Source organism: Mus caroli, unplaced genomic scaffold, assembly GCF_978045245.1.
Source record: "Mus caroli unplaced genomic scaffold, Mus_caroli_1 scaffold_2, whole genome shotgun sequence".
Classification (NCBI taxonomy): domain Eukaryota; kingdom Metazoa; phylum Chordata; class Mammalia; order Rodentia; family Muridae; genus Mus; species Mus caroli.
The window spans coordinates 109,621,574-109,648,707 of record NW_028227257.1 but is presented as its reverse complement, the minus strand read 5'-3'; the positions used below and the strand labels follow the sequence as shown (position 1 = coordinate 109,648,707).

At 43.6% G+C, this 27,134-nt stretch overlaps 1 long non-coding RNA gene across 2 annotated transcripts; it reads left to right on the top strand.

Annotated features, from left to right (window-relative positions):
• Window positions 1-1,140: 1,140 nt before the first annotated feature.
• On the top strand, window positions 1,141-11,345 carry LOC147005898 (uncharacterized). 2 transcript variants are annotated; one of them, XR_015045290.1, is made up of 4 exons: window positions 1,141-1,217; window positions 1,990-2,088; window positions 10,326-10,509; window positions 10,647-11,345. It is a non-coding gene; the product is annotated as an uncharacterized LOC147005898 (long non-coding RNA). The 2 variants fall into 2 exon arrangements; XR_015045289.1 differs by having other exon boundaries at window positions 10,326-11,345.
• The last annotated feature ends 15,789 nt before the right edge of the window (window positions 11,346-27,134 follow it).

Here is a 27,134-nt window from a genome sequence, read left to right as displayed (position 1 = left end):
TTTCTTCTGTTTTTGAAATAAGATCTTACTATGTAGCCTTGGCTGGCCGGGAACCGCTGTGTAGACCAGGCTGGCCTCATCCTCTGCCGGGATTAAACATACACCACCACATCCACCTCCCTTGTAGTTATTTTTATACAACTAATATCTGTATAAGATCAAAAGTTTCCTATAAACTGAATGTGGAGGCACACAACTGTAGGAGGGTAAACTGTGGGGGTTTCAGGGTAATCTAGGCTGCATCTAAAAACAAACAAATAAACAAGCATAGCCTCTAAGGTGGGTGTGGTGGCACATGCTTTTAATCCTAGCAATCTCAAGGCAGAGGCAGGAGAATCACTGTGAGTTAGATACCAGCCTGTTCTATATAGGGCATTCCAGGTGAGCCAGGGCTACTTAGAAAGAGCTTGTCTCAAAACAAACAAACAAACAAACCCTCAGTCAAAAACACAAACAAACCTAGTTCCCTACTCAAACATTTCAGTAAATATCATCTTGGACATTATTGAAAACTTCCTCTCTCACAGGTTATTAGTATTTATAATTCTATGGTTATACATATAGCTCATATATTTTGGCTATAGTAATCTCACAATTTATTGGTTCCTGTATTGAAAAGCATTTAATCATTTGTGCTTTGGGTATTGTAAACGTTGCATTTGTGACAGTCCCAGAATGTCAGCTCAATGTCCTCCTATACAGTGAGAGAATTTCTTGATACCTCTAAGTGGAACTTACCGTTTATTTTGTCTGGTTTTCTACTTTCTGGAAGAGAGCAATGCAGTATAATATTTTCTTTTTCCTTCCCTCTCCACATCCCCTGCTCTCCTTTGAGACAGCATCTTATGAAACCGGAGCTGGCCTCAAACTCACTGTGTAGGTGAGGTTGGCCTTGAACTGGCGGCTCCCCTGCCTCGACCATTCAAGTGCTGGAATTACAGGTGTGAACCGCCACACTCAGTCCAGGCTGTTACTTCTCAAAGGTTTGCTGACACCAGACTATGAAATAAGCAGTGTATTATTTGGGAGATGTGTTGCTGGATTTTCCCTGTCCAATCACGTTAGGGCAGGAGGAGGCTTGTGATTGGACAGGTGAGAGGGAGGCGGAGCTAAGAGTTGCAGAGAGAGGGAGCCTGGCAGGAGGAGAGAAAGAAGGCAAGATGGAAGCAGATGTGAATGTGTCTTTAGCCAGCCACAAGTGGTTATGATAGCATAAGGTTAGAATCATTAGGATAAAGCTTTTACCATTATCAATTAGCTCTGAAATTATTTGTATTGGCATCTTGTAAATTGTGTTTTTAATGTTACAAAAATCTGATTAGTTAACTACAAGCTTTAAGAGTTTTAGTTCTACTGAGTAATTGGGTGATGTGATGGCTGACCGTGTGGGGTGCGTGGGGCCTTGCGTGGTAGTGAGAGCAACTTGGAGGGCGCCCCACTAGAGAGTTGGCAGGCAGAGAGACGGCTGAGTTAAGATCACGGGGCAAGGAGCCCTGTGGCCGGGTTGCGGGCATTAGCTCGGGAAAGTGCCGGCTCGGTTTTTTAATATTTTCCGCAACAGAGATGGGCTTACTTGTTTTTCTTTCTTTCTTTCTTTCTTTCTTTCTTTCTTTCTTTCTTTCTTTCTTTCTTTCTTTCTTTCTTTCTTTCTTTCTTTCTTTCTTTCTTTTTTTACTGTAATTAAATTTCTTCATTGTTTATAAAGACATTAACATTGGAAAACTCCCTCTTTAGTCATGTGCTCAGAAGAGCATCACGTTTCAGTTTGGTAAGGTTAAACGGTCAAATGCCTAAAAGTTCAGATGACTCGTGGCTTCTGCAGCTTTCTATTTTCTCTTTAACCTTTTTTTCAAACCTCGTTCATCGCTAATATCATGATTTGTGCTTCCTGGGTATTCTGCTTTCTCACCCAACATATCTCTATCTTATTAGACTTAAAGATCAGAAGTGTCACCTCAATTGCTTCCTTATTGTTCCGTTTTCATTCAGTTCTACTCAGTTGGATTGCTTATGCTCAAGTCTTTGAGCTGCTCCTCTGCTCAGTTTCTTGCTTCGTGTGCTGACCGCTGAGCTCCTGGCCCTCCGATGGTAAGTGGACACACATCTAATAACTGTTCTTCTCCTGGCTCTGCCCACATTTAAATAGGTAATATTCTCATGTTCACTTAGCTCTACATTTTCTCACTTGTTTCTTTCTGTCTTAACTTAGTTGAAAAGCAGATTATCCAGAATCTGTCTTGCTAGCTTCTCCAGTGCTTTTTACCAACTGTCCTTTTGGGGAGTTGTATTTGGGGAGCCTCGGCTTTCCAGTATGCTATACAAGCACACTGTCTCCAAGCTACACCCCAGCCATTTTTTAATGCTTTATTTTAAATTTATTACAAATTTAAATTTATTTTAAATTTGATTATATTTTGTCCAGAGAGAACATATCATTTAAAAGGCTCTTTTCTTTTTTTTAATGATATCTGACTTGGTTTTTAAAAACTTTGTGTGTGTTTAAAAAGAACAACTCTCTCTCTCTCTCTCTCTCTCTCTCTCTCTCTCTCTCTCTCTCTCTGTGTGTGTGTGTGTGTGTGTGTGTGTGTGTGAGAGAGAGAGAGAGAGAGAGAGAGAGAAAGAGAGAGCATGCATGCATAATCTTTCCAAGGCTGTTTGTCCTTGCAGCGAAATAGAGATACACATATGTCTTATATGGAGTAAATCTAAATCTGTGCAGACATCAGATCAGGTGTGGCAGCAGACCCAATGGTATTAGTTCTCAGAGATTAGAAGTGCTCTGCTTGATCTTATTGCCTCTAAAGGTCCCAATTCTTAAATTTATGAGGCAAAGAGATTTCGTTTTCCTTGTAATTGTGCTACTTCCTGATGTGACTGTGTGGTAAACGGGGTCCCAGGAACCAGGCCTTCTGGAGAGCATGTGGATAGCAGAGGAGCCCCTGAGATGCCTAGCTGGTCAGTCCCTGCCCCTGAGATGCCTCACTTGTCAGTCACTCTGGGCCCCTCTCCTTGTTCTTTCTGGGCCTTTTCTGAGAAAACCATAACACCTCCTGACTCTGATTGTTCATTGACTGTTGTCCAAAGTCTGTGCCCAGCCACTCTGTTGCCCTCCCTTCAGAACAATTCACTTTAGCAGCCAAGCTCCAGATCCACTCAATTACCATGTTCCTTCATCTCTTCTTAATTAGCTTAAGTGACTTCTTTACTAAACCCTGCCGCTTTACAATCTGCCCTGGCCAACCTGCGTCTTCAAAGAGATTTTTTTTCCCTTTTAGATCAAAACCCTTTAAATGTTTCTTAACAGAACCATTTAAAAGTAAGTTATACTATGATAAAGGTATAGACCTAGTGTTCCATATCCATCAATTGATTGATGTTCTCAAATATGGTATTTTCAATGGAGACGATGTGAGTCAAATCCAATTTTCTCCCTTTGACACTGTAGGAAGGAGATGAAGCATTTGACTAGAGGCCTAAAACCCATGATTTAATGAATGTGAGGTGCTCATTACAATTTAACAAGTCAGAAGCTGAAAGAAACTAAAAAGAAAGAAGAAAAAAAATCATCCAGAGAATCCACCCTTCTAAATTACAAACGCAGACTAGTACCTTCTCTCTTTGGGCAACATCATATGTGTAATGTTGAACAGTGTGAAGGTTTCAAAATCATGGAAGCCTAACCGTGATTCATTATATATAACCTCAATATAATATATTAATACCCTGTGGGAAATTTCTCAGTTTCTCCTAATGTCTCTTGCTTGCTTGATTTTTGTAGGTAAGCCAGATGTTCCACCATCCTTCTAATGAGCCTTGGACATTGAATATATTGAATTTTTTAAAACAGGGATTTTGACAAAGCTTTTGGTAAATTTTGTGGTTAGTTTCTAGGTACATGGTTCAGAGGAATTTTGCTGCATTGTTTAACTTCTTTGTTTTATAAGCCAGATTTATGGTTTTGAGTTATAATATAATGAAAATATGTGTTTGCTCTTTTTCTGAACTCTTGGAGTGGTGGTTAGAATGTCTTTTATAATTCATATGTGAATTCAGTTATCCAGAATTGCTGTTATACAAGGTGACTCTGATGGGGGAGGGCATCTCTAGGTAGAATCAGCATTGAGCCTAGACACACTAGAAAGCCCAAACATGTGATTAAAAGATCGACATTTTAGCCTTCACTGAGCAGAGGGAAGCCACAGAGGGAGGCCAGTCACCGGTGGACAAAGATCTGATTAACTGTGCACATGTAATGAAACTTTGTAAAAGCCCTCTGTACTGGGAGATTTTGAGACCCCCTAGGTTGGTAACACTGTCATTCTGGGCGAGTGGTGTCCCTAAAGAGGAGGCAGAAGCTCTGCAGTCACCTTGCCCAGAGTGCGACTCCTGAATTTAGCTGTCCCCAGATAGCGTTTTGTAAACTTAGAATAAACTACAATCTTTTTTTTAAATATTTTTTATTACATCTTTTCCTCAATTACATTTTCAATGCTATTCCAAAAGTCCCCCATACCCTCCCCCCTACTTCCCTACCCACCCATTCCCATTTTTTTGGCCCTGGCGTTCCCCTGTACTGGGGCATATAAAGTTTGCATGTCCAATGCGCCTCTCTTTCCAGTGATGGCCGACTAGGCCATCTTTTGATACATATGCAGCTAGAGTCAAGAGTTCCGGGGTACTGGTTAGTTCATAATGTTGTTCCACCCATAGGGTTGCGGATCCCTTCAGCTCCTCTGGTACTTTCTCCAGCTCCTCCATTGGGGGCCCTGTGATCCATTCACTAGCTGACTGTGAGCATCCACTTCTGTGTTTGCCAGGCCCCGGCATAGTCTCACAAGAGACAGCTATATCTCGGTCCTTTCAGCAAAATCTTGCTAGTGAATGCAATGGTGTCAGCGTTTGGATGCTGATCATGGGATGGATCTCTGGATATGGCAGTCTCTAGATGGTCCATTCTTTCGTCACAGCTCCAAACTTTGGCTCTGTAACTCCTTCCATGGGTGTTCTGTTCCCAATTCTAAGGAGGGGCATAGTGTCCACACTTCAGTCTTCATTCTTCTTGAGTTTCATGTATAAACTACAATCTTAATTAAAGTACTTTCTGAAGCTTTGTAATGTGTTCTAGGAAATCTAGCAAAGGTGAGGAAAACTCACTGGAACTCCTGAATCATCTACACAGGTATGATTAGCGTGGAAGCCCAGGATACTCTTATAACCGACATCTGTGAGGAGAAGGTCTTTCGGGGCTGAGCCCTTAACCTGTGGGGGTCTTTGAGAATTCTGGACAGACAGTGTCAGAACCAAACAGACTTGCAGGATACCCTCTTGGCTTGAGAAAACTAGCAAATAGTTTTGGAACAAGGTATTTGTTGTTGGAAAAGATATCATAAAGGTGGTGTCAGACAAAAGCTACATGTGGATATAATACCTAAGGTTAGATCCAGTTTCCCTCAGTTGGCCAGATGATGCCACATTGGGGGAACTGTCCTGACTATGTTGGCCTGCTCATTCCTTCTTTGTCTGAGTCTGAGCTCTTAGGAGGGTGTGATGGTTCTTAATGCATGTACATTCACTTTCCAGGGTAGATCTACAGTCTTCAGACCTAAAACAGGAGTGAAGAAGAGATCCACCCACCCTTCTTTCCTTTCTTCTCTCCCTCCTTCCCTCTTTCCCCTTTGGTTTGTTCAAAAGCCCATCAAGCAAAGGTTATTGAGAAGTAAAGAACTAGTTCCCTGCAGCCAGGAGGGGACTTCAAAAATGATTTGTCCAAGAAGAGATTTAAAAAGAAAAAGAAAATTAGCTATGAAAAATAAATTATAGCCAATTACATATAAAGAGCCACTGAACACTACAAAGTCTATAACTTTTTCTTTTATCAGTGACTTGCCATATTGTAAAGGAGTGTTGAGGTGGCCAGCTCTAGCTCCACTACTGACAGAAATGACTACAGCCACACAAACTTATCCCACTCAACCCAAAACAAATGTTCTGCTGAGATTCTCTTTGATAAACTCCCCAAATGACCATGGGGTCTCCAAACCCAGCTGAGCCAAGTGAGACTTATGAAAGGGAAAATGTCTGAGTGGTAAGAGATGATTGTCACAAGTATGGTTGAAATGGTGTATCTTTTCAAATTTTCCAAAACCAACGGATGACTAGCTGCATCCTTGGAAGAGGTGCATGAAATTGAAGGTTTTTGAAGATCAGACCTTCTAGACTGTCTTAGTCAGTGCTCTACTGCTGTGAACAGACACCACGACCATGGCAACTCTTATAAAGGAAAACATTTCATTGGGGCTGGCTTACAGTTCAGAGGTTTAGTCCATTATCATCAGGGTGAGAAGCATGATGGCATGCAGGCAGACGTGGGGCTGGATTGGCAGGCAGCAGGAAGAGAGAATGATACTGGGCCTGGCTTGAGCATCTGAAACCTGAAAGCCTACCCCCCCAGTGACACACTTCCTTCAACAAGAGTACACCTACTTCAACAAGGTCACACCTCCTAATAGTGCCCCTCCTTATGAGCCTATAGCAACTGGTTTTTTATTCAAACCACCACATAGACGTTCCACTGAAGTGTCCTTTGCCAAGCACAGGGCCAAGGGCAAAATAGGTTCTTAGAAGCTTGAAACTGTACAAAGGCTAATTCGTCTGGGCACAGGCTCTGGGGTATGGAGTGGGGGCAGTAACAGCAATAGGGACTGGGAAGGAGTAAATGCGTTGAATCAATGCTAAGTGGGGGACTGTCATTATGAAATTTGTCCCAATGCAGGGAGGGAAATAATAGGTCCCTCCAGTTAGAGACAGTCGAGTGACTAAATCTTAACAGCTCCGAAAATAGCTTTTACAGCACATACCTCATAGTCTCTCCTTGCTGCCTAGAAGCAAAGTGAGGGCTAGCAAGCCCTATGGACAACAAGGGGGCCTCCTCCTCTCCTCCGGTCTTATTTGGGGTATCTTCTCAGACACCCAGTGTCAGGGCCCCGACAAGCAGTCATTGTTTGAGACTCTTTAACAACTGGGGTAGGATGAGGCCTCTCTTGTCTCCGGATCAGGGCTGAAGTTCTCAGGCTCATCAAATAAAGATGTGAAAAGAAGCTTTAAAAATGTAATTGGCACTCGCGCGCACCATCGGGAGGATGCCTGCACAGACTGTTCAGGGAGAACTTCTGATACCAAAAGGGATTGACATTTCCAGAACTGGAAAGAGGAACCTTAGATTTCATGTGAAGATACGCTTTGTCCTGATAGTTTAGATCGCTGATGGCCTACCTGGAAAAGGGGAAAAAAAAAAAAAAGAGCTACTCGGTTTCCCTATCCCTTACGGCTTGTGCTCTGATTGTGCCCCAGCTTGACATGAGGACAAGATGTAGTTTAGTTGGAAATTAGGAGTGGGTGTCAGTCAGAGTTGGCTGATAAGCAAGTCTAAAGGTTAGGAACGTGCCCAAAACAGAGGCCAATTCTTTAGGGTGTACTTACAGTGTGTGTGTGTGTGTGTGTGTGTGTGTGTGTGTGTGTGTGTGTGTGTGTTAAGAGTTCACATACAAGAGATCAATCCTGGGGTCTTAAGAACACTAAGAAAGCACCATATCAACTGAGCCTAACCCACAGCCGTTGTTGGGGTGTCTTAGCTTCTGAACCCCCCTTCTTGTATTTGGGGAGTCATATTTTCTGAGTCGTTCTGAAAACAGTTCCTGCTGTTTAAAATGCCACTTTAGAAGCAGAAAATGCCAGTTCTTCCTTTCTCAGCTCCCTCACTGGAAAGTGACAAGTAGGCAAAGCCACTTAGGAACACCTGCTGGTGACATGGAGTCAGCGACACAGACACAACTACTCCGGAGGACACCCCCCTCCCCCAACACCCTGACACACGCTGGCCACAGTCAGCTCGTTTGTTTCTGTAGTGTGAAACCCATGACTGAATTGTAGCTTCTGACACACTGGTCGCAAGTGAAATTCTATTTTAAGAGGCTTGAAGGGCACTGAGAAATTTATGTAGTTCATGTATTTAAATATGAATTTGTGCTGCGTTTTTAAAACGGTGTTGGCTGTGTTGACCACTGGTCTTCATAACAACCTGAAATAACTGGGGGGAGAATCCTAGTTTATAGCTCAGGGCGTGGAGCCCCAAAGACCCTCAGTGCCCTGCCCAAGCAGCAAAACCCATCCAAAGGCAAAGCTGGGAATGAAGAGGCCCAGCCCTGTGACCTCAGCCCTGTGACCTCTTTTTCCCCTTTGTATATGATCATTGTGCAAACATAAGAAACACGTAGAAAAGGCCAGCTCATCAGAACTTCGTCCCTAAAGGACCAGAAAGGAACACCATCTGAGGTATCTGCTGTGTCAAGGAAGCCACCAAACCCCAACAGGACCAGGACCTTTGAGTCTAACAGTTTTATTACCTTCAGGCAAACCTTGACATCTGTCTTTCTACGAGCCAGTGTTTTAAAAGAATAACTCTTGACTGTAATCTTAGCCCTGGAGACTGAGGCAAGAGGGTTGCCAACAGTTTGAAGCTATCCAATTATACATGATCTGCAGGGTAGCCTGGGTCACAGGCTGGGACCTGTGACGTGGCAGTCTCAGGAGGATTTGGGTTTGAGGCTAGCCTAAGGTTTATATTTGAACCCTTGTCAAGAGTACAGTGGCACATGCCTTTAATCCCAATACTAAAGAAGCAGAGACAGGTACATCTCTGGGAGTTCAAAGCCATCCTGGTCTACATAGCAAGTTCCAGAGCAGTAAGGACTATATAGAGAAAAGGGGGGGGTGCAGGGTTGGGGTTGGGGGAGCGAAGAGAGAGAAGGAAAGAAGGAGGGGAGGGAAACCTATGTCAGGTTATCTTAATGGGGGTACTTACAGCTAAAGCACAGCAAGGAGTAGTAACCAGAGAAGCTTTCTGGTAAAATTTCCAGGGAGGCCGGGCAGTGGTGGCGCACACCTTTAATCCCAGCACTTGGGAGACAGAGGCAGGCAGATTTCTGAGTTCGAGGCCAGCCTGGGCTACAGAGTGAGTTCTAAGACAGCCAGAGCTCCACAGAGAAACCCTGTCTCTAAAAACAAAAAAACAAACAAAAATTTCCAAGGAGAGATCAGCACGGAATAATATATTCAAGAGAAGCATAGTCTATAGAATGCGCTCTCGCTTCCACAGAAGGCTGTGGCTTCATATACAGACTTGGCTCTGGAAACCCGAACAGTCATAGTTCCCAGGGTATCAACCTCCACACTGTAATGTGCACTTAATGAGACTTTCAAGGAATGCTCCTTAATATGGAAGAAGTGCTGTCTATAAGGTGATGACTGCAGCTATTGCAGGCAAACACTGAGAGTTCAGCTGTTGTGTTAAAAATAAAAGGTTGGGTTCCATCTCTGAGTTTCTCATAGATTAGATTACATTCACAGTGACGAATCACATGCATTCTGGAAGCTCTCCTTCTGGGTATAACTGTTTAATTCTGTTCTTTTTGCTTTTTAAAATCTAGGTTCAGTTTTTTTGTGTGTTTTGTTTTGTTTTGTCTTGTTTTGTTTCACAAGACAGTATCTCACTCTATGGCCAAGGCTGGCTTGGAGCTAAATAGCCCGAGGCAGCCTTGAGCGGGAGACCCTCCTGCACTGGCCTCCTGGGTGCTGGGATTACAGGGTGGGCTATGACATTGGAACTCGGATTCAGCTCATGTGTGTGGCTTGTGGTTTTTATGCTGTGCTCCCTGAGACATAGATTATACACTTGAGGCTGAGCCCAGAGCAGATGATAAACACTGGTTGTGGTGGGCTGCAGGAGACGGAGGAAGAAACCCAGGAAGAGGGACAATTCATTTCCTTCTTTTCAACAGACTTAACTTAAAATCAGTTTTAGATTCACAGAATTGCACGAGGCTTTCAGGGGACTCCGATTATGCCTCACACCTCAAGATCCTCCAGGACATTTGCTGAAATTAATGACGGGCACAGTCTATTATTCACTGGAGTGCAATTTAGGTTTCCTCTCCTGTCTGCTCTGTGCTGCAGGATCCCCCATTACCTTTAACTGGAACAGGCTGCGACAGCTCTCTGACATTATTTAGGATGCTCTTCCAAGGAGGAATGATCCTCCAGCGGAATTTGCTTGATGTTTTCCTCATGATTCAACTAGGGTTAAGGGCAAGGGGCAGAAGGACCCCAGAGGCAAAGCACAGTCCTCTGGAGATTGCATTAAGGGCATCTGTACATCGCCTAGGAGTCACTACCACACACATTTGGGGGAGCCACTTCCCCCCTCCCCAGACCTTAGGCATCATTGTCCACGTCTCATATAATCTTGATTTGCTTTCTCTTTCAATTAGCCATTTTATTATTTCCGACTGAACTTGGAGATCAAATAGAAGTGGATGTTCTTTAATGCAAGCAGGGCCTTCTGGTCCAGAACCAAGGAAGCTCCTCACGCAAGCCACTGCCGCTCATCGCTCCCCTGACAAATCAGATCGCCTCCTACTAGTGAGATGATTCTTATGCCAGAGTACACACCAGGTGAATACTGTCAGGAGAAGACAAGGAAAATCGACACTTTTGACAATCATATGGTCCAGTACATTTTTAGACAGCTTTAGTTTGGCTAAATATAGTTGTAATCTATTTCTGTTGCTAAGCATTGCCATTTTTATTAGGTGAGGTACTTGGTTTGAAAATGCAGAGTCCAGATCTCATCGAGAACTGCCTGGATGAGAAGACTCGAGGCATCAGTGACTCTGGTAGGTCTGAGCTTGCCTGAGCCGTCTTTTCTAAAGAAGCAATGGAATACACTGCCCTGTCGCGTAGCCTACTTTACTTCGTCACCATCTCTGTGTCTTGTGCACACATCGTTTCTGTCAGCACCACGGAGCTGAGCTATGACTGTGGCTGCTCGCCTGTGGCTGTCTACAGTCACGTGCTGCTGCAGGTGACAATCAAACAAATGGTTCACTCAGAAGAGCGAGGGCGATCTGCAGGAGAGAGAAGCGAAAATTATACCAGACCCTCCTTTATGAGGAGACTCTAGCACTACATCAGACAGCCCTCTGCAGTCTCTGGTTGCTGAGAGTTGTGGCAGGTGATACAGGCAAGTTTATGTAAGAAATTCTTCTCTGGCAGTTGAAGAAAAACAGAGTGGCTGTCTTGTCTCACCGTGGCTCATGAATACGTGCCTTTTGAAACAGATCCCGACTAAACATACCGGTCAAACTTCTTATTTCCCAATCGGACACCAAAAATGGGTCACTTGAATAGAACATGTATGTTCACCATTTATGTATGGTCCACCACGAAGCATCGTTTTTGAGTAGTTGGGCTTTTTTGAGATGTCTGTGCAACTCACATTGAAGGATACAATAAAATGTAGGTGCACAATCAGACCCATTTGTGTGTCTTTTGTCTGTAGCTATGTTCAGGCTGCTGTGGCAGAATGGGGTAATTATAAGGAAGCTTAAAATTCTTACCAGTGTCTTACTGGGTTCAATATCATAGCCTGGGTGGCTTAAAAATGTGTTGGTTTTTTTTGTTGTTGTTGTTGTTTTTTTTTCAGAGCTCTGCAAACAGAAAGCCCCAGGTGCGTGCACGTGGCTGATTCCTGGTCAAAGCGCTTTCGTTTGGTTATAGGTGACTGTCCCCCACTGTGTCCTCATGTGGCAGAAGGATACAGCTAGCTCTCTGATACCTGATATCACATAAGAGCCCTAATTCCATCATGAAGCTACCTGACCTCATTTGACCAATAGCCTCCCCAAGTTTACCTCCAGTGACTATCACCTTGAAGGCTATATAACTTCATTCTAGAAAAAGGCTGAAAATTTTGAATCATCACATGAAAACATTTATAACCCAATGAATTAAAATTCAATCTCTATAACTAAAAAAGTCGAAAAATAAATCTGAATACACATATACTCATATGTGCACAGGTACAGGTACTAATGCTAAGGATATTCAAATAACTATTGTTATTGTATTAGACATAAAAAAAAGCTAAATCAAATTTCTAAAGATTAAGAACTTTAAAAGCTTACAGTGATGAGATTTGTGGTGGTTTGAACAGGAGTGGCCCCCATAGATTAATGTTTGAATGCTTGGTTCATAGAGAGTGGCACTATTAGGAGACGTGACCTTGTTGGAGGAACTGTGTCCCTGTCGGGGTAGGCTTTGGAGTCTCTTAAATGCTCAAGCTCTGCCTAGTGTGGAACGCAGTTTGATCTTGACGCCTGGGGATCGAGATGTAGAACTCTCATCTCAGCTCCTTCTCCAGCCCCATGCCTTCCTGCGGGCTGCCATGCTTTCCACCATGACGATAATGGATGAAACCTCTGAAACTTTAAGCCAGCCCCGATTAAATGTCCTTTATAAGAATTGCTGTGGTCATGATGTCTCTTCAAGGAGTAAAATCCCAACTAAGACAGAGTTCATGGCAAAAGATTGTGAACTTGAAGACAAAGCAGTAAATCTGCTTTTATAAATATATAAGGCAACAGATCTAAATAAATCTAAAATTAAATCCCAGAAGGAAAAACTTTCTACAGATGAATTTAAGTCCAACTGTGAACTGTATCGTGACCTCAGAGATGAATAGACGTGCCACTGGTGTCCTACGGGTGTGGGAAGGACACACAAACCATCTGAAGAAATTGAAATAGTTCAGCTTTGCTGAAAACCCAAAACAAACGGGTAGAAGAAACACAGGGAGGCCTAAGCACAAAGTCTCCTGAGGAAAACCCCACAGAACCATATCAGAGTCAAAGAGCTCAAAAAAAAAATCAGTAATGAAGATAAAACATTGAAAAGCAGCCAGGAAAAGGAGGCAGAAGAGCAAAGACAGGGTTTGTCACGGATTCCTCCTGAGAAATAACAGGAGGCTGAGACGACGGAGTGGCATCTTTAAGCTATTGGAAGAAAAATAAACTGCCATCTAGATATTTAGTCCAGTGAAAATATCTCCCGAGGATAAAGGTGCATCAACAGAGTTTCCTGATATGTAAAAGATGGAAGAATGCATCATGAACAGACCTAACGTACAAGAAACAGAAAAGGAAAAAAAAAAAAAGAAGAATAAGAAATTCAGGCAGGAGGAAAATATCACCAGATGGAAATATGGATCTAGACAAGAATGGAGCAGGACGAAAAGGGGTAACACTGTGGGGAAATATGGAAGGCTGTTTTGTTCTTAAAATCTCAGAGTCTTTATAACGTTAAAAGATAATTGATGGTTTAAGTATAAATACCACTGTATTCTGAGTGTTATTATAGGAGATGCCTAAGTAAAACACTGAAAACAATAGCACTGATGCCAGGAGGAAGAAATGGAGGACAGCCCCACCAGACTCTTAGACTATGTGACTAGGGGTAGGCTAGGTATACATACTATTTTCCAGTTTTTAAAAATTATCTTTTATTGGTTACTTGGGAATCTCATATTGTGCACCTCAGTCGTGCTTAGCTCCCAATCCTTTACATGTCTGTATCCCATTCTGACCTCCCTTCCCACCCACCCTCCCCCAAAATTAAAATGGAGAAAGGAGAAAAAGGAAAAAACCCCCCACCAAATCCATTTTGGATTGTTTGTACACTTACTGGAGCATGGTCAAATTCCTATTGGCCAGCCCCCCCAGGGAGGATGAATCTTTCTCTGCCTGCTTTCTTGCCAGAAGCCATCAGCTGAAGAGAGCAGTGCCAAAGTGGGCTGGGGGTCAGCTCTCATGCACCCACATGCTGTGGGCCTTCACCCAAGGACATTAACATGGCTTTAGGCAGCCGCTCAGACCACAAACATCCGATTGGGCTTGGGTGGGAACACAGGCCATAGATCTCAACATGGCCTGAGGTGGCTGCACATCGGGATCGCTCCCTGAGACAGCAATGCCTGCGGATATTGTGGTGATTCGAATAGGTTTGGCCCCATAGACTCACATGTTTGAGTGCTTGGCCCACGGGGAGTGGCATTATTAGGAGGTGAGGTGGTGTTGTAGAAAGTGCAGCCATATGGGTTTTGAGATTTTCTCTGCTCAAGCTCTGCCCAGTGTGGAGTTTAGTCTCCTGGCTGCCGGAAGAAGACAGTCTCCTGCTGCCTTGAGGATCAAGAGGTAGAACTCTCAGATCCTTTTCCAGCATCATGTCTACCTGCACACTGCCATGCTTTCTGCCATGATCATGGACTAAACCCCTGAAACTGACAGCCAGCCCCCAATTAACTGCTTTCCCTTAAAAGAGTAGCCTTGGTCACGGTATCTCTTCGTAGCAGTAAAACCCTAAGACAGACATCAGGCAGCAGCACAGGCTGCGGACATCCACGTGGTTCTCAGACTGGGGCAGCAGCAGGGACCACCAACATGGCCTCCGGTGGCATCTTGGACTACAGGGGTCCTTTAGGAAGGCCCAATCCAGAAAGTGAACCTTTTCTCATCTCGGGTCTCCATCGTTGCCCAGAGTCAGGGGGAATCCTGCTGCTGGGTGTCAGGTTCAAGGGCTGAGTCTGTGGCTGCATAAGCTCCAGGCTGCTGCTATAAACCATCACACTGACTGACTCCACTGGACCACAAGTCCAGCTCAGCCCTCTCTCTCATCTGTCACCAACGTCATGTCTCCAGTTCCAGCTCTGTCCATGCCGCACACTCTTTTCTTGTTTTTCTCATCTCCAGCATACATTTGTTCATCATAGCAGCACAATTTTTGTATCTATAGTCCCTAAAACACCCACAAAACCAGCAGCATTAAGGGTAGTAAATTGATAAAAAAAAAAGGAAGGTAGAATCATAACATACTTATACAGTTGAAAAATGAAATCAGTAAGTTGTGAGACAAAAAGAAAATAAAGGGAATCAGGAATATAGGTTAAATGGAAGCTGGGCATAGTGGCTTATACCTATAATCCTAGCGTTTGGGAGGCTGAGACAGGAGGGTTAGCACAATTGTGAGGCCAATCTGTACTACATAATGAGTTCTAGGCCAGCCTAGTCTGTAATATAAAGCCCTGTATAAAACAAAGCAGAAAGAATCTAAAAAGAAGAAGAAGAAGAAGAAGAAGAAGAAGAAGAAGAAGAAGAAGAAGAAGAAGAAGAAGAAGAAGAAGAAGAAGAAGAAGGAAGAAGGAAGAAGAAGGAAGAAGGAAGAAGGAAGAAGGAAGAAGGAAGAAGGAAGAAGGAAGAAGGAAGAAGGAAGAAGGAAGAAGGAGAAGAAAGCAAACAGCAAGATGGCTGTCTTAGTTAGGGTTTTACTGCTGTTAACAGACACCATGACCAAGGCAACTCTTATAAGAACAACATTTAATTGGGGCTGGCTTACAGGTTCAGAGGTTCAGTTCATTATCATCATATCAGGAACATGGAAGCATCCTGACAGGAATGGTGCAGGAAGAGTTGGGAGTTCTACATCTTCATCTGAAGGCTGCTAGCAGAATATTAACTTTCAGGCAGCTAGGAGTAGGATCTTAAAGCCCATACCCCCAGTGACACACTTACTCCAACAGGTCCACACCTAATCCTGTCACTCCCTGGGCTGAGCATATACAAACCATCACAATGGTTAATTTGGGTATAGCAATAATCATATGAAACGTAAATGGACTAAACATGATTAAAAGTCAGAGACTAGCTGGTCATGGTGGTACACATACGTAATCCCAGCACTCAGAAGGTTTAGGTAGGAAGATTGTGAGTTCAAGGCCAGCTTTGGGTATGTACTAGTCAATTTTAAAAGTCAACTTGACACAACCCAGAATTACCTGAAGAAAGAGTCTTCCTTTTTTCTGTTTTATTTATTCCTCTCTTGTATATTACATCTGACTGCAGTTTCTCTTCCCTGTTCTCGCCTCAGTCTCTCCTCTCTCCTCCCCTTTACCCTGGATCTATCCCCACTTCACCTCCCCTCAGAAGAGAACAGGTCTTCCAGGAACATCAACCAAATATGACAAAGCAAGCTACAATAAGACCAGGCACATATTCTGACAGCAAAGCTAAATGAGGCAACCCAGTAGGAGGCAAAGGGTCCCAAAGGCAGGCAAGAGATTCAGAGACAGTTCCCGCTCCCACTGTTAGGAGTCCCACAAGAACTATACAACTATAGCATATATTCAGAGAACCTAGGTCAGACCCCTATAGGAGGCTCCTGGATCTCTGTGACCCTACTTGAGTTGGGGAAAAATGCTTTCTCTCTATGTCAGCCTTGGCTGTCCTGGCCTTGCCTTGTAGATGAGACCGGCTTCTAACTCACAGAGATTCATCTACCTTTGCCTCCCAAGTTCTAGGATTAAAGAAATGAGTCACCACAGTTAGGGAAAAGAATCTTACTGAGGAATTATCTAAATCAGATTGGCCTGTGGGCATATCTGTAGGGGATTATCTTGATAGTTAATTGAAGTGGGAAAACTGGACTCTGAACTTTGTAAGAGTGAAGAAATCCAGGGGAGATCAAATAGCTTCGAGCAGGCTACCCTGTGGCTTTGCTCTCTCTGTGTTCCTGACTGTGGAGATGCTATGACCAGCTGTCTCAAGCTCCTGTCACTGATGTCTCTGCAATTATGAACTGTAACCTCGAATTCTAAGCCAAATAAACTCCTTTCCCCATTAAAGTGCATTCAGTCAGAGTATTTTATCACAGTAGCAGAAATGAAATTAGAACAGACACTCAAGCAAGACTCTGTGTCCAAACAAACAAAAATAAAATAAAAAGTATACCTGAACATAATACAATACAGCAGAGAGAGAGAGAGAGAGAGAGAGAGAGAGAGAGAGAGAGAGAGAGATTAAATGAGAATGAAATCCAAAGTAAACAGAGAAAAGAAATGATAGAGACAGGAAATGAAATAGGAGGAAAAAAAATCCAAAATCTAATTTGTCATTTCTGTTTCAGAATAAGGATTTTTGGAAGATATATCTGAAAATGAATTTACACCATATATGCATATATTTTATATAATATATAAACTTACATTTAATGCTCATATAATATTAATATAATTTATTAAATATAATATAAATATATTTTAATATAATTGTCAATATATATTGGAAATTCTGAAGATTCAATAGTATAAAACGTATTTAAATGAGCCAAGCGTTTTGAAGAGATCTTTAAGATAAATAAGCACACAAAGCAAAGAAGAAGATTCTTGATGCTATCAGCTGTTTGGAAACTCCAAACCAAAACTATAACTAATGGACAGTTAAAGCTAAAGAGATTGGCCATCCTGAAGATGTAGCTCAATGGCCACGTACTTGCTTAGCAAGACCCTGAGTTAAACCCACAATGCCACACCAAGGAAGAAGCCAACCAACCAACACAGGTGCAAAAACAGAGGCAGAGGAACATGAATACCCAGGCCTTGCTCGTTGGAAGGAATATGAAGGCTACAGCCCTTTTAGAAAGCAATTTGTTAGATTCTTTAAAAAAAAAAAAACACACACTCCATTGTATCATTGTATCAGCCATTCACTTCTAAGTATTTACCAAAGAGAAAAGAAAACACATCTTCACAGACTTGGACATGAATATTTCTAATCTCTTCTTTTGTAGTAGCCTCAAACTGGAAACTACTCAAATGCCCACGGATAGGTGTACAAACTGGTACATCACACACTGGATGTTTTCTGGTCTCTTCACACAGCATAGAGTTACAGCCAGCACACTAGCCTATAAGAGAAAACAGGTTAAAAAGAGAACAGAGTTACTCAGATAGTTTAACCTAACAATCATTCAGAAACGAAAAACCAAAGATCCAGGGAAAGCTGCCATAAAAAGGAACAAATTAAGTTTGTCATGGTGGTACACTCTCGTATGTGATGATACACACTTGTAATCCCAGTTCTTGGTAACTGAAGGCAGGAGAATCATAACTTCAGGGCCAGCCTGGGCTACATGGCTACATAGTAAGACTTGTTCCCTCCACACCTCCCTTAAAAAAAATAGATTAAAAACAAGAGAGCCTGCAATAGGAGTTTATTTATTTTGTCGTCTAGAAAGTGAAAACTAATCTGTAGTTTTAGAGGCTTCTGGTAGACGAGAGACAGCAAGACAGAAGAGGGAGAATATTTCAGAGTAGGAGAAAGCTGGGGGGGATTTCCTCTCTCTTGATTGAGGTGACAATGTTATAATTACATTCTTATGTCAAAACAGATCAAATGATACATTTCAAATACGTCTTAGTTATTGTGTATCTATTACACAATAATAAAGTTGTCAATCATGGCTGTTGTGTTAAATACACTGAGTCTGGTCTCTGGATTCTTTTCCAGTCTGATATTCAGTCAGCCCTCAGAATCATTTGACCCAGGAACTAACTGGTAGGGCTGTTTCTTATTGACTGATTGATGATTGATGATGGATTGATTGCTCTTCCACAAGGCTTTGCAGAAATGCAAGATGACAGAAGGTGATGATGAAGGCTCCCGGTGCTAAGCTTTTGCCTCCTCTCCCAGGCCTTTGGGGTTTCTCAGCTTGAGCCAGTCTAGGGCAGGTTTCTTCCTTTTGCTTTCTAGACAGAAACATAAAGGGTGAGAGCATGATTTCTAAACCAAGCAGGGCACTTGCAGATGTTCCTGTCTCTCGGCACATGTGTAAAGCCTGTCTTCTGAGAAAGGACAGAGAGATTATGTGCCTTGCTCAAGAACAATAGGCAATGTCACAGCCTGTTAACTCCGTGGCTTCCCAGGAGAAGAAAGAATTTTTACAAAGAGATGTCAGAAGGTCTTCCTGTGACAACCCTCCTCTGTATTTAAGCCAGTTCTCTCTCCACCCCCTAGGGCAGCAAGCCTTATCTGTAACTGTAGGATGGAAGGTTTTCTCTTATTAAAAGAATCTCAGGCATGGCAAGAATGGAAAGTATTTTGGTTGGGCAAGGTGGGGGTGGGGTGAAGTCACATGACTGCATACTTGAGTGGTGTAGGGAAGAAACCCATAGCCATCACATGTACTGCCAGCCAGTATGTTCCAGGAGCTATTCGCTTTCCAGAGTCATTTGGCAAGCAGGTAAACTGTAGCCAGATTACTGTAAGGACCCCAAACAGCCAGTGGGTTCCACTTCAATGGCCTCTTCTCTGCATCCTTGCATTTATAAGGGTGTTCGTATGCTTCCATTTGCATAGTGAGCGGTTCCTCTCGTTCCCTGTTTCCATTGTAGACGATCAGATGCATCCTCTGGCTCCAAAGCCTCCATCCCAATAGGCCACGTGGAGGCTGGACCATAATGTGATATATGACCTGGATTTTAAAAATCAAATCTGGCTATTGTCTTAATTGCTTTTTCTTTTCTGTGAAGGAAATATATATACACACATGACAGAAATAGCTGAAGGAAAAAAGGCTTCTTTTTAGCTCATTTCTGTCCCTCGTGGTAGAAAAGGCAGGTAGGAGTGGCTGTATTGTCCACAGTGATGGGGCGTGACTATAGAACAGGAAGCAGATAAACATGGACCAGCAGCAGAAGTGGAGTAACCTCCAGAGGTCCGTCTGAGTGACCTACTTCCACCAGATAGGTCCCATGTTCCAAAGCTTTCACAACCTACCAAAACAGCACCACCAGTTAGGGACCAGATTGTCAAAAACAGGTCTGTGAGAGACATTTCTGACTCAAACACAGCAGCTGTCTTTCTAGCCTTCTGCACATATGGAAGGAGGGGAGCCCTTACAAGGAGTTGCTCAAGACAGTAGTCTGTATTGCTGGCCAGACATGTTCAGGGAAAACAGCCTTTGGCCTCAGTCCTCTGGAGAAGGCTGGCATCTGTGTTCTGTTTCCTGAGGGTAGGGGACAGGTTGGCTGAATGGCTGGGAAGACATGTAAATTATTCCTGAACATTCATTCCTATGAGACGCCACGAGAACCTGGACAGTGGATAGAAATAAAACTCATCCTCTGATAAGGTTGCCTGCCTTTCCTCAGAAAGGACACCCTGGAGGACATTTTCAAGAGCTGAAGAGAATGAAAAGTACTACTGTTATGTCCATTGCTTGGTGGCAACTGTGATTGCTATATTTAATTGCTAAACTATGAGGGTTTAGATGAGAATACCTCTCCCCTTACCCCCCCCCCCAGGCTGATGTTTGAATGCTTTGTCCCCACTGAATAGAATTGTTCAGGAAGCATTAGGAGGTATGCTCTTGTTGGAAGTGTGTCACTGACGGTGGGGGTGGGGTGGGGGTGGGGTGGGCTTTGAGGATCCCTGACATACACCCACTGCTGTGGATCAGATGTAAAGCTCTCAGCTACTGCCCCGATGCCTTGTCTGTACTCCCACCATGATGGTCACGGACGAACTCTGAAAATGTTAGCAAGGCTCCAGCTAAATGCTTTCTTTGGTAAGAGTTGCCTCGGTCATGGTATCTCTTCACACAGCAGAACAGTGACTAAGACATTGATGTAATCTAGAGTAATCTGCGAAGAAAGTCTCAATGAAGACTTGTTTGGATTGAGTTGGCCTGTGCATATACCCAGAAGGGATCTTCTTAACTGTGTTCGTAGAAGTGGGAAGACTCACCCTGAACGTGAGTGCCACCGTTTCATGGGCTGGGTCCTGAGCCTGGTGACTAGGAGAGCAGCCAAGCACCAGCAAGCACACAGACAAGCATTCTCTCTCTCTCTGCTCCTGACTGTGGATGTGACCGGCTGCTTCCTGTTCCTGCTTTGACTCCCCTGCAGTGTTGCACGGGGACCCAGAGCTGTGGGAGAATTGAATCCTCTCCATGAAAGCTGCTTTTTCAGGACGTTTTTATCACAGCCACAGGAAATGGAGCTGAGACAGCAACACTGGGAGCTCAAGAGATGGCTCAGCGATTAAGAGCACCGGCTGCTCTTGCAGAGGGCCTGGGTTCAATTCCCAGCACTCACACAGTGGTTAATAATTTCTGTCACTCTGACTCCAGAGAACTGGACATCCTCTGCTGGCCTCCTCAGGCACTGTGTGCACATGGTACACAGGCATACACGTAGGCAAATCACCTATACACATAAAATAAAAATAAATTTAAAACATCAACATGAGGTCAATTTATTCTTTAGGGCAGATCATCAACTCCAGAAATTCTCCTGACACAAGTGATGGTCCCGCGCTACCTCCCGCCAGCAGGAATGATGCGGCACACAGGATCCTTCTGCAGTAAAGCTTTAATGCGTCTTGAGAGGGAGAGCATCAGCTTACAGAGCGAAGACCCAAAATGGCAGAACCCCGTCCCTTTTATGGGGAACTGTCCTTCGCCTCGGACGTGTCGCTCCCTGATGGGCTGCAGCCCATCGGCCGAGTTGTCGTCACGGGGAAGGCAGAGCACATGGAATGGAAAACTACCCTGGCACATGCGCAGCTTGCTTGTTTATTACTTAGAACACAGGATGTCAGCGCCATCTTGTAATGGCGAATGTGAGGGCGGCTCCTCACACACAAGAAAAACATCAGATGTCAGTGTAGAAATGGAAGGCACAGTCTTTCCTTATCCATCACAGGGGACACAAACCTATGACAAGACAGATTAACAAGGAAAAGCTAGACAGACTAATGTAGTCAACATTTTGTAGCACATAAGCCATCAGAAATGAAGGCCCAGGCAGGCATGGTGGCACCTGCTTGTAGTTTAAGCACTCAGGAGAGTGAGGCAGTAAGATTATGTTAAGTCTGTGCTCCAGAGTAACCTCCTGTCTCAGAAGAGTCAACAACAGCCAAGGCAAAACTAACGCAGTAACAGAAACTGCTTTGGGGCAGATTAATGAAGCGTGGACATTAGTGAAGACCATGATTGAGCAAAAGTGTATCCTGGCCTGTTGACAGGCTCAGCTCCTTGTCTCCTCCTGCGAGGGCTACTGGTTCAGATTCTTCTTGGGTTTTCTGTGGAGGCCAGGTTTAGGACAGGAATATTTGGGGATTTGCCTTTTGAAGAGTGAGGAGAAAAGGACCAGAGACCACTCCAGGCTTTTATAGCTTGTTTAACAGGGGAGGGGCTCTCACCCTAAGAGTCACCTTGGGGACAAGTGAATCTGATTACTTTCTTTCTTTCTCTCTCTCTCTCTTTCTTCTTGGTTTTTTTGAGACAGGGTTTCTCTGTGTAGCCCTGGCTGTCCTGGAACTCACTCTGTAGACCAGGCTGGCCTCGAACTCAGAAATCTGCCTGCCTCTGCCTCCCAAGTGCTGGAATTAAAGGTGTGCACCACCACTGCCTGGCTTCTTTCTCTTTTTAATTACAGATTTTTACTTTATTTTATTTTATGTGTATGGGGTTTTGCCTGCATGTCTGTCTGTATACCACATGCATACCTGGTACCAGTGACCAGAAGAGGCCATTGGATCCCCTACAACTGGAGTTATGGTGGTTGTGAGCCATCCATCATGTGGATGCTGGAGATCAAGCCCAGGTCCTCTGCAAGAGCAGCCAGTTACTACTGAGCCACTTCTGTAAGCCCTACTTTTGTTTCCTAAAGGTCACTTCAGGGGAGACATACCTTGACCTGGAGAGCAGGCAACCAGAAAGACCTTGTTCCTGGAATTACAATCTTTATTTCAAAGTATTCAAGATTCTACTTTGCCATTCTTTGAGGTATCATGCTGTCACAAGTAAGCTACATCAGAAACGTTGATGCTTGAGTTCTCTGTGATGTGAGACTTCATTTAATAATAATAAAAAAAATCTATAGGAATGTCTGTTTTATTGGCTTTGGTTAACCAAATGCCACCGATTTTTCTGGGTAGCAGTCATGAGCTCTATCATTACAGTCCTAATTACTGATATTAAGCTCTTAGGCCATGCACTAGACGTCACATAGCAATGTGTATATAAGACACCAAATGACAATAAGAGGGTTAAAGAGGTTCAAGGAGACCTTGCTGAAGGCAAGATCAGAGAAGTGAAACAGACTCAAAGAAAGATACTGCAGGTGACTAGATATAAAAGGAGAAGTGAAACCACTTCAGAATAGGCTCAAGACACAAGGCACAGGGCTGGGTCTGGACAAATGAGGGTTTGACCAGGTCACTTCAAGCAATGGAATCAGAGCCTGAGCCCCAGGGACAGAAACCAAGTCAGGAATTGGTGCCTGTGGGTCATGCATGCCCTGGAGTGCTTGGCAATTGGAGAGTGAGTGCTGTGGTGCCCAACTGGGACTGTCTCTCTGGTGAGGGGGTTGTATCCATTCTTGGTCTGGTATGTTTGATCCCTTCAAAGTCCTGGCTTTTATTACACCTGTGTATGAGTGTTTGTTTGCATCTATGTCTATGTACTACTTGCGTGCCTGGTGCACTTGGAGTCCAGAAGAGGGAATCGAATATTCTTGCGACTGAAGTTACAGACAGCTGTGAGCTGCCATGTGGGTGCTGGGATAGTACCTAGGTCCTCTGCAAGAGCAGACAGTGCTCTTAACAGCTGACGCATCTTTCCAACTCCTCTCATATCTCCATGTTGTCTTAGTTAGGGTTTCACTGCTGTGAAGAGACATCATGACTACGGCAACTCTTACAAGAACAACATTTAATTGAGGCCAGAGTACAGTTTCAGAGTTTTAGTCCATTATTGTCATGGCAAGGAACATGGTAGCATGCAGGCAGACATGGAGCTAGAGAAAGAGCTGAGAGCTCTGTATCTTGATCTGAAGGCAGCAGGAGACTGCATACCACACTGGGCATAGTTTGAGCATATATAACCTCAAAGCCTGCCTCTATAGTGACATACTTCCCCCCAAAAGGCCACACCCACTCCAACAAGGCCACACCTCCTAACAGCGCCACTCCCTATAGACAAACATTCAAATATATGAGTCTTTGGGGGCCATGACTATTCAAACCACCACACACGTGTTTCTGATTCCATTCCATCAGTACAGAGGAGGCAATATTTTATTTGCATAAATAAGTTATCGGTCTGTGCCTTATGGTTTGTGCTAGACAGATGGTGCTTACTTACTTATGTCATTCTGCATCAGAGTCTGTACTCAAAATGGAGCAAATTGATGCTTTATAAAAGGGAGCCGGTAGGGGTTAGCCTGAGAGCTAATGTTTTATGCACTGTGGAGCAACTTTGACCAAAGTCCAGCCTGAACAGTAGTGTTCTGCTCAGCATGGTGTATGTAACTCATGGCAGGGCCATGCCTGATCTCCTCAGCATGGTGTATGTAACTCATGGCAGGGCCATGCCTGATCTCCTCAGCATGGTGTATGTAACTCATGGCAGGGCCATGCCTGATCCCCATGTATTTTTCTGAGCCTTGACACTAAAGAACATTAAAATAAGCCATATTGCTGATGCAATGCTGTATGAATATAGCCCCAACTGCCTGAGGACAGAGGCAGGAGGATCCTGCCTGAGAAATTTCTGGGATTACCTGAGAAGAAGAGAAGGCTGGGGGTGTAGCTAGATGGCAGAGCTCTTGCCTACCATGCCTGAGGACCTGGGTTTGATCCCTAGCACTGCTAAAACAGAAGTAACATAGATTAAAAATAAACAAAGCAAATCCATACTGATCAGCCGTAAGTGAACATCCATGCTTAAATTTTAGCCATCCTCAAAAACAACAGTACCTAGAGAATATTTTTGAGCAAACGTTAAATGAAAATTTGACTTGAGAATTGAGCGCATAACCATGGAAAATCACAATAGAGAGAGAAGACTAAAATCAAAGTCTTCCTTCTCTGTTCTCTGTTTCCGAGCCCCCTCCAGGGAGCAGTGTTAACAGTTCTTTAAATATGCATGTCATATACATAGCAAATATTCTAGATGGAAATATGTACGGCATACATATGTAGCACACATCCTTTCTACTGTTATGGATTTCTTTGTACATACAAAGGACCATGTTGTCTAAGTTATGAACTGAGATTATGACTCATACGAATCCTGCTGCATTCGTCAGGGTCCTGGCAACAGATGGCATGCTGAAACTGTGAAATCGGGTAGTTTTAATAAAACGACTGTTTACAAAGTTGCAGGCAGGTTAGGAAAACCAATAAAGGCTAGTGCTGGTAGAGCATCCAGGGTTTGTGCTATTTAAAACGTAACTGATTTAAAGAATGCTCTTTAAGAAAAAGGATACAAAATTACTGATGGAAAAATAGGTACAAAAATAAATTCAGGATGAGAAAGAAAGCATAACAGAGCTTAAACTCATCAAACATCACAAAATCTAAATGTCACTATCATATAACTACCAGTCACATCTCTACTGACTTCTTTCCAGCTTTGGGGGGGGGGGGTTATACATGTGTGTGTGGTATGCATGTGTGCAACTGTGTGGTATGCATGTGTGTGAGAGTGTGTGAGTGTGGGGTATGCATGTGTGTGTGTGAGTGTGGGGTATGCATGTATATATGTGAGAGTGTGTGATATGCATGTGTATGAGTGTATGGTATGTGTGTGAGTATGGGGTACGCATGTGTGTGTTTGTGAGTGTGTTGGAGGTGTGCATGTGAGTGTGGGTATGTGTCTGTGTGATTATATGATATACATGTGTGTGAGTATGGTGTTTGCATGTATGTGTATTGCTATTCATATGTGCAAGAGGGAGGTTGCATGTATGTGATTTTGTGCACATGGAGGACAGAGGACAGACACTGGATGACCTGTTTTATCACTCTGTAGTAATTTTTTGGCAGGGTCCCGCTGATGCTGAAGCTAGGCTGGCACCTAGGGAGTCCCTGAGAAGAATCCTCCTGAAGACTTCTCCTGTCTGTCTCCCTGAGGCCTTGGTTACAGGTACACATGGCCACACTCAGTGTACTGCATGGGTGCTAGGGTCCAAACTTGGGTCCTTGTACTTATCCAGCAAATTTTCTTACCCATCAAACCATCTCTTCAGCACACTCTTTTTTTCCCCTCTTTGATCATATGAGATTAATTTTTTTTTTTTGTTTTTTTCAAGACAGGGTTTCTCTGTATAGCCCTGGCTGTCCTGGTACTCGCTTTGTAGACCAGGCTGGCCTCGAACTCAAAAATATGCCTGCCTCTGCCTCCTGAGTGCTAAAGGGACTAAAGGCGTGTGCCACCACGCCTGGCCAAGATTGACATTTTTGTAATAGAAAGAATGGAAAGCTAAACTTTTCTTTCACGTATAGAAATCTGACATAATTCTTTTTAGAGGTGCACAACTTTGACATTTTAATATGACATGGTCACCCACAAAGTTCAGGCTCAAACACCATGCAGCCCAATTGCCAAAACATGCAAATAAATAGATTGCAAAATCAACTGAAACATTCTAAGTAAGTTTAAGGTTTTGTGTTGGGGCACGTTCATAGTTATCCTCGGCTGAACAGGACCGAGGCTCCAGGACAGTCTGCTTCGGGTATATTTTCTATTCAGTGGGCCTACGAATGTCTCCCCACAAGGGAAGGAAGGCACTGCAGTAGTTCGGCTGGAAAACAGCTCCATACTCTGTTTTGTTTTGTTTTGTTTTGTTTTGTTTTGTTTTGTTTTGTTTTGTTTTGTTTTGTTTTGTTGTCTTTTAAAGATTGAGGTATTTCACAAAGCTAAGGACACACTCCATCCATCTTCCACATGCAGGAACTGTTCCGTCACCTCCTTACCATCAAGTACTCGGTGTCTTGCTCACTTCAGGACACAACTGAAGTTCCTGTTTTTCAGCCCCATCCCTTCTCACCTTCTGCCTTCATCCCTCATCACATACCAGTAATGCCCAGCTGCTTCCAGTTCTGGGACGTGGCGTCCTCAGTCCCCAGCCTTTGCACGAGATATTCTCTATGCTTAGAATATGCTCCCCAGCTTCTCCTCCTGGGAAACTGGCTTCCTGCCTTGAGTGGCAGACAAGATCCCACTCCCCTGCAAAGGCTTTCTTCTGTGCCACAAAGACGCAATTGATTGTAGGTGAGGCTCCTCAGTAGCCTGCAGAGTTTCTGAAAACCATGAACTTCTCAGCCTTCTATGCTGTCAGCCCTGCAAAGAGCCTGGCACACAAGTAACCACTCTTTAAGGGCATGGTTTGGTTTTGTTGAAACAAGTTGCCACTACCTGCACCAGAATTGCCTAGAATAATGATTGTCTTGACTCAGCCTCCCAAGTACTGGAACTATAGGGCTATTCCAACATGTCTGGTCAATAAACGGGCTTTAAAGACAATCATAGAGCAATTGTTACATGCCTAAGCTTGAGCTAAAATCCTGTCTCATTTTGTACCAATGGAAATCTATGAAGCACAATATTATTATTCTCTGTGT